This window comes from Oncorhynchus mykiss, chromosome 11 (genome assembly GCF_013265735.2).
Source record: "Oncorhynchus mykiss isolate Arlee chromosome 11, USDA_OmykA_1.1, whole genome shotgun sequence".
Taxonomy (NCBI): domain Eukaryota; kingdom Metazoa; phylum Chordata; class Actinopteri; order Salmoniformes; family Salmonidae; genus Oncorhynchus; species Oncorhynchus mykiss.
In genome coordinates this window covers 20,079,052-20,093,862 of record NC_048575.1, presented here as the reverse complement: position 1 = coordinate 20,093,862, position 14,811 = coordinate 20,079,052, and the positions used below count along the sequence as shown (strand labels likewise).

At 42.7% G+C, this 14,811-nt stretch overlaps 1 protein-coding gene across 3 annotated transcripts in view; it reads left to right on the top strand.

Annotated features, from left to right (window-relative positions):
- The first annotated feature begins 9,477 nt into the window (after positions 1-9,477).
- Positions 9,478-14,811, top strand: part of sema5a (sema domain, seven thrombospondin repeats (type 1 and type 1-like), transmembrane domain (TM) and short cytoplasmic domain, (semaphorin) 5A) — a 193,809-nt gene continuing 188,475 nt past the window's right edge. For 2 of the 3 annotated variants that reach the window (XM_036935136.1, XM_021620458.2), the window contains exon 1: positions 9,481-10,024. The gene's annotated coding sequence lies outside the window, so the exon portion shown is untranslated. Of the gene's footprint in view, positions 10,025-14,811 lie in introns of all 3 variants that reach the window. The other variant, XM_036935137.1, reaches the window with a different exon arrangement.

Sequence of the window (14,811 nt, the reverse complement as noted above, 5' to 3'; positions counted from 1 at the left end):
TCATTCATAAAATAATGACAACATTAAACACAGTGGCACTAAGCTGGCGTCAATCAGAATACACACACACACGTGCATACTGTTTTACCCACTTCATACAGTATGTACGTATATACTGTACTCTAGTCATTGAACACTGGTCACTTCAATAATGTTTACACACAAAACACAGCATTATATGTGTGTAAATACAATACAGTACAGTATAGTATATACGTACATACTGTATGAAGTGGGTGAAACAGTATGCACGCGTGTGTGTGTATTCTGATTGGTGCCAGCTTGGTGCCACTATGTTTAATGTTGTCATTATTTTATTATCCCAGATAATCAATTTTTGTAATAACACATTCTCGGTTTCAAAATACTTCCTGGGTTTGTTCCCTCGTTAAAATGATGGTCGAGCCTGCTATGCGTCCTTTACTTCTATAGTGCTGCTGTGAATGGATATTAGTACTGTGTGCAACACTTACCCATTGAAGGTAACCCGTAATCTCCTGTCCTTGTTTGAACCCAACAGGTAACCTGCACACACTGCTGTTCTGTCTGTGGTGGACAACAATACTAGATGTTATTTTGCACCGTTCCAGTTCTGTCATGTGAAGACAAAGCTGACGTATGACTGTTTTTAAGCCCGGCTCAGCCTATCAGAGTAGTGACGTCCGACGAACATACATTTCACTGTACGCTCGGAGGAAGAACACAAACAGCCTAACAAACCACAAACTTCTACTTCTGTCTTGCCTGACACTCAGTCTCTCTCTCTCTCTCCCTCCATTTGACCCCAAGTGGATGCCTGCCAGTAATTAAAATTAATTAACTTGTCCGGCATGAAGCTAAAACCAATTATCTGGGAACACACTTGCTTGTCAACAAAGCAGCGTTTGGTTGGGAGAGGAATGGGCAGATTGTCCCACCGTTGGCTCCCGCTGGAGACCCAGTAGGATGATGGATGTTGGGAAGTTTGTGTGTGCGTGCGTGTATGTGCGTGCCCTGCGTGCGTACGTGCGTGTGTGTGTGAGTGAGTAAGATGGATGTAGGGTTTTACAACAGGGGCTTGTTTTTAATGAGTTCCAACAGCATACTGCCGGCTCATTATTATAAAAATAGATTATCAGGGATAATAAAATATAATAATATCCAAGTAATATCGATTATTATTATTGGTTAGGGAGCTAGTTTTTGGTATTATCCTTATTGTTGTTGGTGTTGTTGTTGTTGTTGTGGTTAATCTTTAAGGTTGTGTATTTCCCAATGGGTAGAACAGATGATACAGTGAATGTTATATTGTATATGTAAAAAGGCCGTAGAAGGAGCATGTTGCAGTACATTAACTATGAAAAGAGGGTTTTCCACGATGACGACATAGAGGCCTGTGGCTGTGGGTGATCTAGGAAGAAGAGTATCATAAGCCATTCCATGTATTTATTATCTGTGGTACCTACACAGTTAAGGTATCCATGATCCCGCACTGTGAAAAACTCTGCAGATTTCTGTCATTTTTCTGTGCCTCAGTAGAGCCCCAAAACACACATAAATCTAGATTTGTACAACTCAGAGAAACAGAGGCAGTGTAGCGGGAAGCCTAATCTTGAATTGCTGTGCACACCTGCTCAGAAAGCATCACGGTTCACACACACACACACACACACACACACACACACACACACACACACACACACACACACACACACACACACACACACACACACACACACACACACACACACACACAAACACACTCAAACACACACACACACACACACACACACACACCCCATCCACACTCTCCACCTGTTTGTGTGTGTGAATGCATTCTTGCCTCTGTGTGTCTGTGTTTCGTCCTGTTGGAGATGTGTGACCCGATGATATAGGACACTGTGAGTGTGTGTAGCTGACACAATAAGACCTAGTGACAGAAGAAGACAGGGCTGTGAGGAGAGGCCAGGGAGGCTCAGAAACACAATCCGGTGTTGAGAGAAACAAATTGCCTTTTGGTGAGTTAGGAGGGGAGATGAAGGAAGAATATCATTGTGTTCTTGTTACACTAGGAAAACAAAACGTTCACTGTAAGAGATTCGTTTCAAGCCCCGCTGGAATGCACACGAGATAGACACTTTGATTACACTCCCCATTGCTGTTATACTGTACCTACATAATATTGGGACAGTATGAAAAGTTCAGGTTTCATATTATCATATTTGTTTTTGGATAGTAGGTCTAAGTAATTACAAAAAAACAAAGCCCTTGTCACCAATACTATTAGTGGTCCCAAATGTTGGTCACATTTTGTACCCATTGCGGTGGATAATTGCTCCCATCACATGGGATAGCGATGTAGATAATTGCTCCCTACAAATTCAGGCCATTGTCGTTTGTGACATTAATTAATTCTGTGTAATTTAAAAGGCTGTCTGTGGACAGGGGACCTCACGCCTCCTCTGGCCTCCGCTCCATGATTGAATTTCACAAAGTTCATCTCTGCCGCTCTTAACTTTTCCACTCCACTTCACATCCAAGGGAGAGTGAGAGGGAACAAAATATCCTTAAAAAACTCAAAGTATCAGCCTTATTCTGGTTACTATCCATCACGGTGGAAGCAGGGGAGGACAGGGAGGAATCTAGCCAGCCAGAGTATCAGTAGAGTAGAGGAAGATGACCCTATGGACCTAGCACCCCATGTCATTATCTCTCTCTCTCTGTCTGTCCATTCTCTCTGGAGCTGCTGGGCTGGAGGAGGCCAAAGCTCCACTCCATCAAGTTGTAGAAGCCATGAGAAAAGACAGAGGGCACACTTACAGGCAATGCATACACCCACAAACACACACACACACACAGACACAAACACACAGACACAAACACACAGACACAAACACACACACACACACACAACACACACACACACACACACACACACACACACACACACACACACACACACACACACACACACACACACACACACACACACACACACACACACAGATAGACACAGACACACACATTACATCAGACTAGCCAATGCCCTAGATCAGGTATTCTCAAACTGGGGAACAGGGGAACACAATACCGTCAGAGTTTTTTTTTTTAAATAGATAAAATATATATATATTTTTTTTAAACTTTTTTTTCCTTCACATTTTCAAACAGTCCATTTATATTTTCCAACGGGGCTACTTGGAAGACAGCTTGGAAGACGTTTTGGACACTACAGTGAAAATGGTTGACTTTGTTAAAGCAAGGCCCCTGAACTCTCGTGTATTTTCTGCACTATGTATGCAATGATATGGGCAGTGACCATGCAACACTTTTACAACATACAGAAGTGCGTTGGTTATCAAGGGGCAAAGTATTGACACTTTTTTTTAAATTGAGAGATGAGCTTAAAATTTTGTTTACTGACCATGATTTTCACTTGTCTGACTGCATAAAGATGAATTTCTCACACGACTGGCCTATCTGGGTGATGTTTTTTTTTCTCGCCTGAATGATCTGACTCTAGGATTACAGGGACTCTCCACAACCGTGCGGGACAAAATTGAGGGTATGATTAAGAAGTTGGAGCTCTTCTCTATCTGCATTAACAGGGACAACACACAGGTCTTTCCATCATTGTATGATTTTTTATGTGCAAATGAACTCAAGCTTACAGACAACGTCAAATGTTATATAGCGAAGCACCTGAGTGAGTTGGGTGCGCAATTACTGGAAACGGATGCACAAACAACTGGATTCGTTATCCCTTTCATGCCCTGCCTCCAGTCCACTTACCGATATCTGAACAAGAGAGCCTCATTGAAATTGCAACAAGCGGTTCTGTGAAAATTGTATTTAATCAGAAGCCACTGCCAGATTTCTTGATTGGGCTGCGCTCAGAGTATTCTGCCTTGGCAAATCGCTCTGTTAAGACACTGATGCCCTATGCAACCACGTACCTATGTGAGAGTGGATTCTCGGCCCTCACTAGCATGAAAACTAAATACAGGCACAGACTGTGTGTGGAAAATGATTTAAGACTGAGACTCTCCAATATAACCCAACGTTGCAGAGTTATGTGAATCCTTTCAAGCACACCCTTCTCATTAACCTGTGTTGAGTTATTCACCGTTTTCAACGATGTTCGATGTTTAGTGTGTGTGTGTGGCAGGCTTACAACGATGGCAAAAAAACAACATTTGAGAGTGCGCTGACCCTGGTGCTAGGGGGGTACACAGCTGGAGGTTGAATGTTTGAAGGGGTACGAGACTATACAAACTTTGGGAACCACTGGCCTAGACAGACCTGAGGATGAGTTAAAGATGGATTGGACAAAGATGGTGTCATGAAAGAGACAGGGAGCTATAGGATAGCTATAGAGTTCCCACCGTAAATCCACTACAGAATAGATTTACTAAACTGCAGTTTTGCAGACAATCCACCATGTTGGCATGGAATGCTCAATGAGAAAACATTTTAATCAGCATTCTAGAATGGCATATTTGTTGCCAATATGGCAGCCATTCAAAATCTAAATCTCACCCAGATTTTGCTGAGCTTCTGTATATCTGCGGTTCAGGTGTATTCTGTTATACACCTGGGAGACACTGGGTCTATGGAGTTCAATAATTTCCCCTCACTGTGTCTTCCACAGCAGAAATACTTCTTGGAGAACCTTGGTGTTTATGACATTATTGTTCCAATCCTTCTTCCTCTGGACCGTGGCAGTTAACGTTACACAGGACATTCTGGGTCTCAGATGCTACAGGGACGTCTCCCTCGGCACCGCAAGGACACGGCAAGGCTGGGTAAGCCTGAGAAATCAGCTGCTCTTGGACCCAGTGCAGTGTGGGATGGCTCATTGGGCCCACGCAGGTACAGTAGCAGGGTGAAAGATGACTGCAGAGATTCACAGCTGGTCAGCACTCCTTCCTCCATCCCTCCATTGTTCATTCCTCTCCTCCTTTTTCTTCCTTCCGGGGACTATGCTTGACTGCCTCCATTACCCAATCCTCACCCCCTCTCCATCACCTTTTTTCCCAATCCAATCTGACCCACGGTCCATATACACAGTACCAGTCAAAAGTTTGGAGACACCTACTCATTCAAGGGTTTTTCTATATTTTTACTATTTTCTACATTGTAGAATAATAGTGAAGACATCACAACTAGGAAATAACACATATGGAATCATGTAGTAACCAAAAACATGTTAAACAAATCAAAATGTATTTTATATATTAGATTCTTCAAAGTCGCCACCCTTTGCCTTGATGAAAGCTTTGCACACTCTTGGCATTCTCTCAACCAGTTCATGAGGTAGTCACCTGGAATGCATGTCAATTAATAGGTGTGCCTTGTTAAAAGTTAATTTGTGGAATTTCTTTCCTTCTTAATGCATTTGAGCCAAAGAGTTGTGTTGTGACAAGGTAGGGGTGGTATACAAAAGATAGCCCTATTTGATAAAATACCAAGTCCATATTATGGCAAGAACAGCTCAAATAAGTAAAGAGAAACGACAATCCATCATTATTATAAGACATGAAGGTCGGTCAATCCGGAAAATTTCTTTAAGTGCAGTCACAAAAACCTTCAAACACTATGATGAAACTGGCTCTCACGAGGACCGACACAGGAAAGGAAGACCCAGAGTTACCTCTGCTGCATAGGATAGGTTCATTAGAGTTAACTGCACCTCAGATTGCATCTCAAATTTCTGCATAGAAAACACAAGGAAAGGATACCAATAAGAAGAAGTGACTTGCTTGGGCCAAGAAACATGAGCAATGGACATTTGACCCTTGGAAATCTGACCTTTGGTCTAATGAGTCCAAATTTGAGACTTTTGGTTCCAACCGCAGTGACTTTGTGAGATGCAGAGTAGGTGAAAGGATGATCTCTGCATGTGTGGTTCCCACTATATGAAGCATGGAGGAGGAGGTGTGATGGTGTGGAGGTGCTTTGCTGGGGACACTGTCTGTGATTGATTTAGAATTCAAGGCACACTTAACCTGCATGCCTAACACAGCATTCTGCAGCAATACTCCATCCCAACTGGTTTGTGCTTAGTGGGACTATCATTTGGTTTTGAACACGACAATGACCCAACATACCTCCAGGTTGGGTAAGGGCTATTTGACCAAGAAGGAGGGTGATGGAGTGCTGTATCAGATGACCTGGCCTTCACAATCCCCCAACCTCAACCCATTGAGATGGTTTGGACCGCAGAGTGAAGGAAAAGCAGCCAACAAGTGCTCAGCATATGTGAGAACTCCTTCAAGACTGTTGGAAAAGCATTCTAGTTTAAGCTGGTTGAGAGAATGCCAAGAGTGTGCAAAGCTGTCATCAAGGCAAAGGGTGGCTACTTTGAAGAATCTAATATATAAAATACATTTTGATTTGTTTAACATGTTTTTGGTTACTATATGTGTTATTTCATAATTTTGATATCTTCACTATTATTGTACAATGTAGAAACTAGTAAAAATAAAGAAAACCCCTTGAATGAGTAGGTGTATCCAAACTTTATAATGGTACTGTACACAAACATTAAATGTATGCATACACCCAATCTCTCTCTTCAGGTCATTGTTGCAGCTGCTGTATACTTGGTGTGTGTGTGTGTGTGTGTGTGTGTGTGTGTGTGTGTGTGTGTGTGTGTGTGTGTGTGTGTGTGCGTGCGTGCGTGCGTGCGTGCGTGCGTGCGTGCGTGTGTGTGTGTGTGTGTGTGTGCTTGTTGTTTTTTAGGTTTCCCAGAGTCCGTCCAGTCCTGAGCTGACCAGCGGCTGGGTAACAGTAGCTGTTTGACAGATGGACTGTTTGTTGCTGGAGAGCGATTTGGGAGTTATATAGAGGCTGGGTAGGCAGAGGTAAAGCTCACACACACACACACCTTTTCAACGGTAAACACAGTTGGGCCAGGTGAAGGGATGGAGGAAGGGATGGATGGAGAGCGGGATAGAAGAGAGGAAGGGGACTCATGCCTAGCCTAGATTTTTGGTGTGTTGCTTGGCAACTCCAGTTCATTAGACTGACTGGCACCCAGTGAATATGTGTACTGTTTAAGGAGACACACACACACGTGCACACACACAGCACACACCAGAGAGGACTGGGGGATACTTGAATACGTGTGTGTGTGTGTGTGTGTGTGTGTGTGTGTGTGTGTGTGTGTGTGTGTGTGTGTGTGTGTGTGTGTGTGTGTGTGTGTGTGTGTGTGTGTGTGTGTGTGTGTGTGTGTGTGTGTGTGTGTGTGTGTGTGTGTGTGTGTGTGTGTGTGAATGCTCCCCTCTCCATCCCCCTTCCATGCCCTGATGCACTAACAGCCATCCATCAGCAGGCCCATTTATCTGGGAACTCAGTTAAGACCCACCATTGTCTGGTTAAAGAATCTCACTTAAAGCCGAGGTAAAGAACCCTTTCAGGCGGGTTTTTTGGGAGTTCTCCGGCTGGAGAGGGTTTTTGGGAGTTCTCCGGCTGGAGAGGGTTTTTGGGAGTTCTCCGGCTGGAGAGGGTTTTTGTTGGAGTTTAGGCTAGATCCAGATTGAGGCAGAATCAAACAGTAATATGCTACACATTGGGGGTGAATGTAGTGAGTTACTACTGTACCTCCATATTCTTTAAACCTTGTGCAAGGTGAAATATACATTTAAGTCATTGTACGTTCTACGTTAGAGCGCAGATGTTGAGTAAATAAGATGTTCTTCGAAACATTTTGACAGCTAGTGAGTAATGTGTACAACTAGATGTCACAGTGATATTTGTAGGATCAGTGGTTGTAATCCCCCATGTGTCCTGTCTGCTCTTTGTCCTTCCCTGGCATCGAGGCACAAACGCATCATACATCTTGTAGGGCTGCCTTTTCTCAGCCCTGTAAATATGTTAACGTTCTCTGACTACTAGCATTTTGGGTTGGTCGGCATTCTGTGAGAGAGAGAGAATTCAAAAACAAATCCAATTTTGAAAAACTCCCACATCTATTGGGTGAAATATCACAGTGTGCCATCACGGGAGCAAGATTTGTAACCTGTTGCCACAAGAAAAGGGCAACCAGTGAAGAACAAACACCATTGTAAATACAACCCATATTTATGTTTATTTATTTTCCCTTTTGTACTTGAACTATTTTCACATTGTTACAACACTGTACATAGCCATAATATGACATTTGAAACGCCTCTATTCCTTTTGAATGTTTTAATGTTTCCTGTACATTTTTTCTTGTTTATTTCACTTTTGTTTATTATCTATTTCACTTTCTTTGGCAATTTAAACATATATTTCCCATGTCAATAAAGCCCTTTGAATTGGAGCGAGAGCGAGAGAGAAATACCACTTGAAATGTAAATCTCAGCTTTACTTTATCCTCTATTGGGGGCGGTTTGCATTTTTATATGGAATGTTCCTGATTTGAATGTAGATGTGTGGATACAGAGAGCCTATCATACTGTATCTGTATTCACCCAGGCCAGTATATGAAGAGACCGTCTGTGTTTGACTTGAATAAATGCATCTGTCAAAGCAGCAGACGTCGCCTCTCTGTCATAGTGTCAAAAACAGGATGACTGTCACTCGCATTGGCCGTGTGTGTGCATAGCTTGACACATGTTAATTTGGCTGGAGAGATAAACATTACAAGGAAGGTATTGAATTGAAGATGTCACACTCAAGGCATGTACATGTACAGTGGGACAAAAAGGTATTTAGTCAGCCACCAATTGTGCAAGTTCTCCCACTTAAAAAGATGAGAGAGGCCTGTAATTTTCATCATAGGTACACTTCAACTATGACAGACAAAATGAGGGGAAAAAATCCAGAAAATCACATTGTAGGATTTTTAATGAATTTATTTGATTTTGACTAGTTGTGATATTAAAAACATTTGCAGACAGTTAACTTAATAGTCAACAAATGTTGGATAGACCCACACTCTTTCAAAATATTAAAGTGCAATTATGCCAATGTTCAACCTCATCCATCTCCAGCAACAAACCAGTGTCTTATGTGAAAACAGCACACTTCTATGATCTGTGGTCAAATAGATACGAGGAATAGTTATAAAAAATACTCATCTGTGATATCACAGATAGTATTACTACATTTTTTACATTGTGATTGTCAAAATCGGCAGTAGAATATTTCAACTTTATATTTTTCTTCTACAAAACGTAGATATTTGCCGTTTTCACATGTAGACACAATTGTGTTGGAGATAATGAAAATTAGGTTTAAAAGTGGTGGAATTGACCTTTAATGTGAAACAAACATGAACATGAATGCATAAAAGTGCCTCCTAGAAAATGCACTTTGCATAGTCCCACCAAAACATTGGGATCTCATGGATCAATGTTCCCCTATTGTATCCGTCTGCAGTACGTAATCTACCTGCAGGACAGCTGTGCGCCGCTGCCTGCCACGTCTTCCAGAATCATGCGAGAATCATGGCCAATTCATCCAGTGTGTGAATGAACGGACGCGGCAAGGGGGGGCGCACTCTTACTTCAGTTCTTTTTTAAATCCTGCGAACCCGATGGCTATCATAGAGCGCTTGCATTGCACGCAGCAACTCACATAACCGCGCATTCTGCAATGCTCTGTCTGATCTCCCTTCTTGCTACAGTTTTAACAAAGTTTTAAGAGTTCGCGTCACTTGGCTTGGGTCCTTGTCTCGTGGCCGTGGCTATTGTCTGTGAGGTGAAGCGGAGCGCGGCAGTGCAATGCGGTGTAGTGTCCAGTTACAAACAGTGCACTGTGCTGCTGCGAAGAGGCACCGCGACAGAAATATATGGCTCTAGAGAGACGGCAGAGAGAGAGAGAGAGAGAGAGAGAGAGAGGGGGAGAGAGAGAGAGATCTGAGAACTGCACAGTAGTCAGAGATTGACCCGGAGTTACTGGATTTTGTTTTAAATAGGAGAACGCAAACTGGGATTACTCCACCTTTACCGTATTTTCCCCCCTGAGCCACAACAACACTCACCTTCTTCAGACTGGTTGAGACTTGCAGTTGTTCTCCTGCTAGATGAATAGGAGTAGTTGGAGACTTCACTAGGTGAGTGGTTTACACATATTGGCATTTGAAATGCTTTACCATGCCGATGTTTTCTTCTTTCCAAATCAGACCTTTCACTGGACATGCTGAACTGGTTAATTTGCCGTTTTGCAGTCTGAATGCTGTAATCTCTGGAGTAAATTGTATTACTGGTGAAATATTTAACGTTTCCACCTTCTCTTTTCTATTGCTGTGCATAATTCACGACTTCATAGGATACAATAAATACGTATAATACATATAATTATCAAAATAATGTTGGCCGTATGATATTATTCACATACTAATATGAATAGCCCGGTGTAGAAGTTTACTACTATGGTTATCTAAAAGGTTTTAGTGCCACTTGGCGGTGCTAACACTGTGAGTATTCACTCTTATTACACGCACTTAATAAGATTTCTCGCCTCTGCGCTATGCAGATGTATTGCCTTTTACACATGAATTTTAATAACAAAATGTCCACGGGTAGTGATATTTCGTTCCTCGTGCTGTGCAAACACTGCATTTTGGTCTGTGTAATTACAGAGGTAGGCTACTGGTCCCGTTCTATACTTACATTGTCAGTTTAACTCTGAAAGCATTTACTTCTTATAACATCTGTTTGTCTCCTGGTCCCATTACATGTAAACAAAACAACAGTAAGTAAGTCAGCTTTAATTGAATGCAGAGTAAGTCACTTACTTTTGGGGTGAAATATGGTTGGATATCTTGGCAATTATTCTAATTGACTTTGTTAATAAGCTATTGCTACCATGTTGGATAGTGTTTACAAATTGAACAGAGGATAGATGTAAGGTTGTATTTTGTTATATCGCTTTATTTTATATATATCGCTTTATTTTTGTTGACTACTTGACAGTGATTTTGATGACATACAGCGGGTGTTAAATTCTTCCATGTCCCTTCTTTTGACTTGTGAATGCATCAGGATTGGCACTTGCAGTGTGGGCAAATTGTTCCTCTCCTCAGTAACAGTAGGCTACAGTACACTGCCATCCATTCTAATTCAACACCACAGATTCTGTCTTGTCAGACCATTACATATATATTTTTTTACCTTTATTTAACGAGGCAAGTCAGTTAAGAACAAATTCTTATTTACAATGACAGCCTCCCGGGGAACAGTGGGTTAACTGCCTTGTTCAGGGGCAGAACGACAGATTTTTACCTTGTCAGCTCGGGGATTCGATTCTTGCAACCTTTCAGGTTACTAGTCCAAAGCTCTAACCACTGGGCTACCCGCCGCCCCACATATATAACCTTTAGTTAGTATGAAGGACGTTCACATTGAGGCTGGGATTGTTTACAGTAGGCCTGTTGTGCCACATTTGAGACTTCAAGAGAAAACAAAGACAAGGAAATTCAATGCCTTTTTTCAAGACAAACTATTTACTCCAACACCTTTTCTTTCGAAGCAGGCTTTACTCTATAAAATGCACCCCAATGGTGGGACATTTAAAGGGTTTGAGGTAACAATATGCATGTGACCTGTTCAGTGTGTGTGAAACCTCAGAAACATAACTGTCTAGCTCCCGGCATCGGCTCCTAATTGGGAATCCCAACATGTGAGTTATGATTCATCTTGATTGTCTATTTCCATATGCTAAGTGGATAAAAAAAAGCATCCCAACGGTGGTTCATTTAAAAGGGGTTCCGGTAACAGTATGTGTGTGTGACTGTGTGAGTTCACAGTACCTCAGAAACCTAACTGTTTAGCTCCCGGCATCGGCTCCTAATGGGCCTCCATGTCTACATGTGAGTTCTGATGAATCCTGAATGTCTCTTTCCATCATACTGAGTTGGGTATGATGATGAGGTATCCACTGTGGGTTAATACCTTACTTACAGATGCATTTTGCGAGCGTTGAGTGCATTCAGACACCCTCAGACCCTCAGAGAATATGAATGTGGCTGTAAAAATCACAACTACAAAAATATCCCTTTTTATCACAACAGAGTAATCACAACATATGCTGTTTTTATATAACAACTCAACAATATGTCTTAATGCCATTTCCATTCTTTGACACAATGATGGATGCTTCAAAGATGTATTCATGTGTTTTTTGGCTTGAAGGAAGTGGCTCTCATGAACACAGCATTACTGTAATCTCAGAGCCTCTCCTTGCTGTGATGCTGTGCACGCGGCACTGTCTCATACTGTGCGCTCCGTGACAAACAGTGACCCCATCCAGATGGTTGAATTACTCTGAGAGTTTGGGCAGAGAGAGTTCCTCGAGTTCACCCCTCAGAAAGGCCTGCTCGGCTCGGACTGCTAAAGTCCCTGAATACATGAGATAAAGTGAGAATGAGAGAGAGAGAGAGAGTGAGAGAGTGTGAGTGAGAGTGAGAGAGAGAGAGTTACAAAAGGAGGGTGAGAGAGAGAGAGAGTTACAAAAGGAGGGTGAGAGAGAGAGAGAGAGAGAGTTACAAAAGGAGGGTGAGAGAGAGAGCGAGGGAGAGAGGGAGAGAGAGAGGAGACTGGGGAAGAGAGAGGGTTGGGGAAAATTGCTGAATCGAGAAATGATCTGATGGGATGCCTCTCGGCAAAGTTACTGGGTTTATATTACAGCTGAGTTTCAACAAGGGAAACTGGACAGAGAAAAAAACAATATATGCTCAAAAACATCCCTCCTCCCTGCTCTTTCCTTTCCCCTCCCAAGCTTCATAACAAAGATAACCACCAGTGTGAACTGTACTTACAGATAAGTACAGAGCAGCTGAGAAGCATCTCTCTCAGCTCTTTCTTTCATTCTCTCTCTCTCTCTCTCTCTCTCTCTCTCTCTCTCTCTCTCTTTCTCTCTCTCTCTCTCTCTCTCTCTCTCTCTCTCTCTTTCTTTCTCTCTCTCTCTCTCTCTCTCTCTCTCTCTCTCTCTCTCTCTCTCTCTCTCTCTCTCTCTCTCTCTCTCTCTCTCTCTCTTTCTCTCTCTTTCTCTCTCTCTCTCTCTCTCTCTCTTTCTCTCTCTCTCTCTCTCTCTCTCTCTCTCTCTCTCTCTCTCTCTCTCTCTCTCTCTTTCTCTCTCTTTCTCTCTCTTTCTCTCTCGCTTTCTCTCTCTCTTTCTCTCTCTTTTTCTCTCTCTTTCTCTCTCTCTCTCTCTTTTCTCGTTGTTTGGTGTGAATAGCAGCATATGATTAGCTGGTGTGATTGATATTTGCGCGGTGCTGGTAATTTGCCCGCTCACTGACACGGAACACCAGCACAAACATAGCAATTAGTCCCTGTTCAGAGAATTCTGGAATGAAAGTGACCTCACCGACCCCTGCGTTCTGTGCGGTCACTATGGAGACAGATTGAGTGACAGCGCCATTGTTGACCGGCTTTGTGATTGGGCACCTCTTTGGGGAAGGGACTTGGGAGCATGGGGCGGAATGCTGTTCAGGATTAAAAGAGACATTGTCATGCGCGTGTAACCTAAACATGCATTACCCTCAGTCCCTCAGTGCTCTTAAAAAGCCTTTAGTTACTCATTCAACTGACACGGGCTAGAGCCACTGAAGACTGGCCTTACAGAGACAAACCTCACAATAAGATAATAGATGAGCTTGTATTCATTGGTTTGAAATAGGATTTTAATCTGACGTAAACTCTCTCCGGAATTGATTTACTGCTGGTCAAAGCAAACATTATATCCCAAAGAAAATATATCCTCCCTGTCCCCCACACCTCTAGTGCTCCGTTCTATCATGTCCCCCCTTTTAGTTGAAATATAGATCCACTTCATCAATATCTCTTCTCTTCCCTGTCCAGTAGCCTCTTCTAGATTAAGTAGAGGTCTTTCTGTAGGCTGGTAACCAGTAGACACACACTGGAGTATCAAAGAGCCGCCTGGCTGAATGGTTTATTACCTTGGCATAGACAGCCTGCCCCTAGGGATCCCTCCCCTAGGGATCACCTTTGTGGATCAGGGTAGACGTTGCCCGTAGGCACAGATCGAGCATCAGTTTTCCCACCCCCAAAACCTAACCTTAACCATTTGGCCGAGAGACGAGTGTAAGGTTGGAATGACCTGACCTGGTTTAAGCACTATACTTCCAATTGTATTTGTCCCAGAACATTTCTGTCAAAATAAGAAGCATGATTATTTTTCTCATCTCCTCTGTTCATCGCCCTTGTTTATTTATCTGTTTATCGAGATGGGCACATTGCCATGTCTACCCCAGGGGTTCGGGGAGGTGATTGCTTTCCGAGGGATACAATGAGAAATGGAAATGTTGACAATATGATAAAACTTGATCATCTGTAGCTGGCTCGCTGTTTAAAGGCCAGCGTTGTTAGGGTGACTGTGTTACCATAGCTACTGGGGAAGAATGCAACATGTTGTTTGCTGAGTGCTTCTATTGTTGAGATCCTGTCTGAATAACATATTGCTTCAACCTGTTTGTTTTGTTCAGCATTTGCGTCAGCTGTCAACACTATAAACGTCTATTGTTGTTATATGCAAGGCACACCATGTGGTTGATTCAAGTCAAGGTCTGACACATAATTATGCTGAAACAAGTGCTACTTAACGAACATCAGCAGCTTATCTGTGAATAGTGGAAGCTATTTAGTGAGATTGTATTCTATTTCTGGCAGTGGATAGGGGACCAGTTTATGCAAAAAAGGTGAGATGGAACACTGTTTGAGGGAAAGAGGAGGGAAAGAGGAGGGAAAGACATGTATCGATCAGGTACCGGTGTTCCATTTCAGAGGTATCCTCTAAGGTGACTTGAGTCCTGCATTGTCATGGTTTGGGGCCCCTCGCTCTCTCCTCATTTTCTGTCCTATCTCTTCCCTTCTCTCC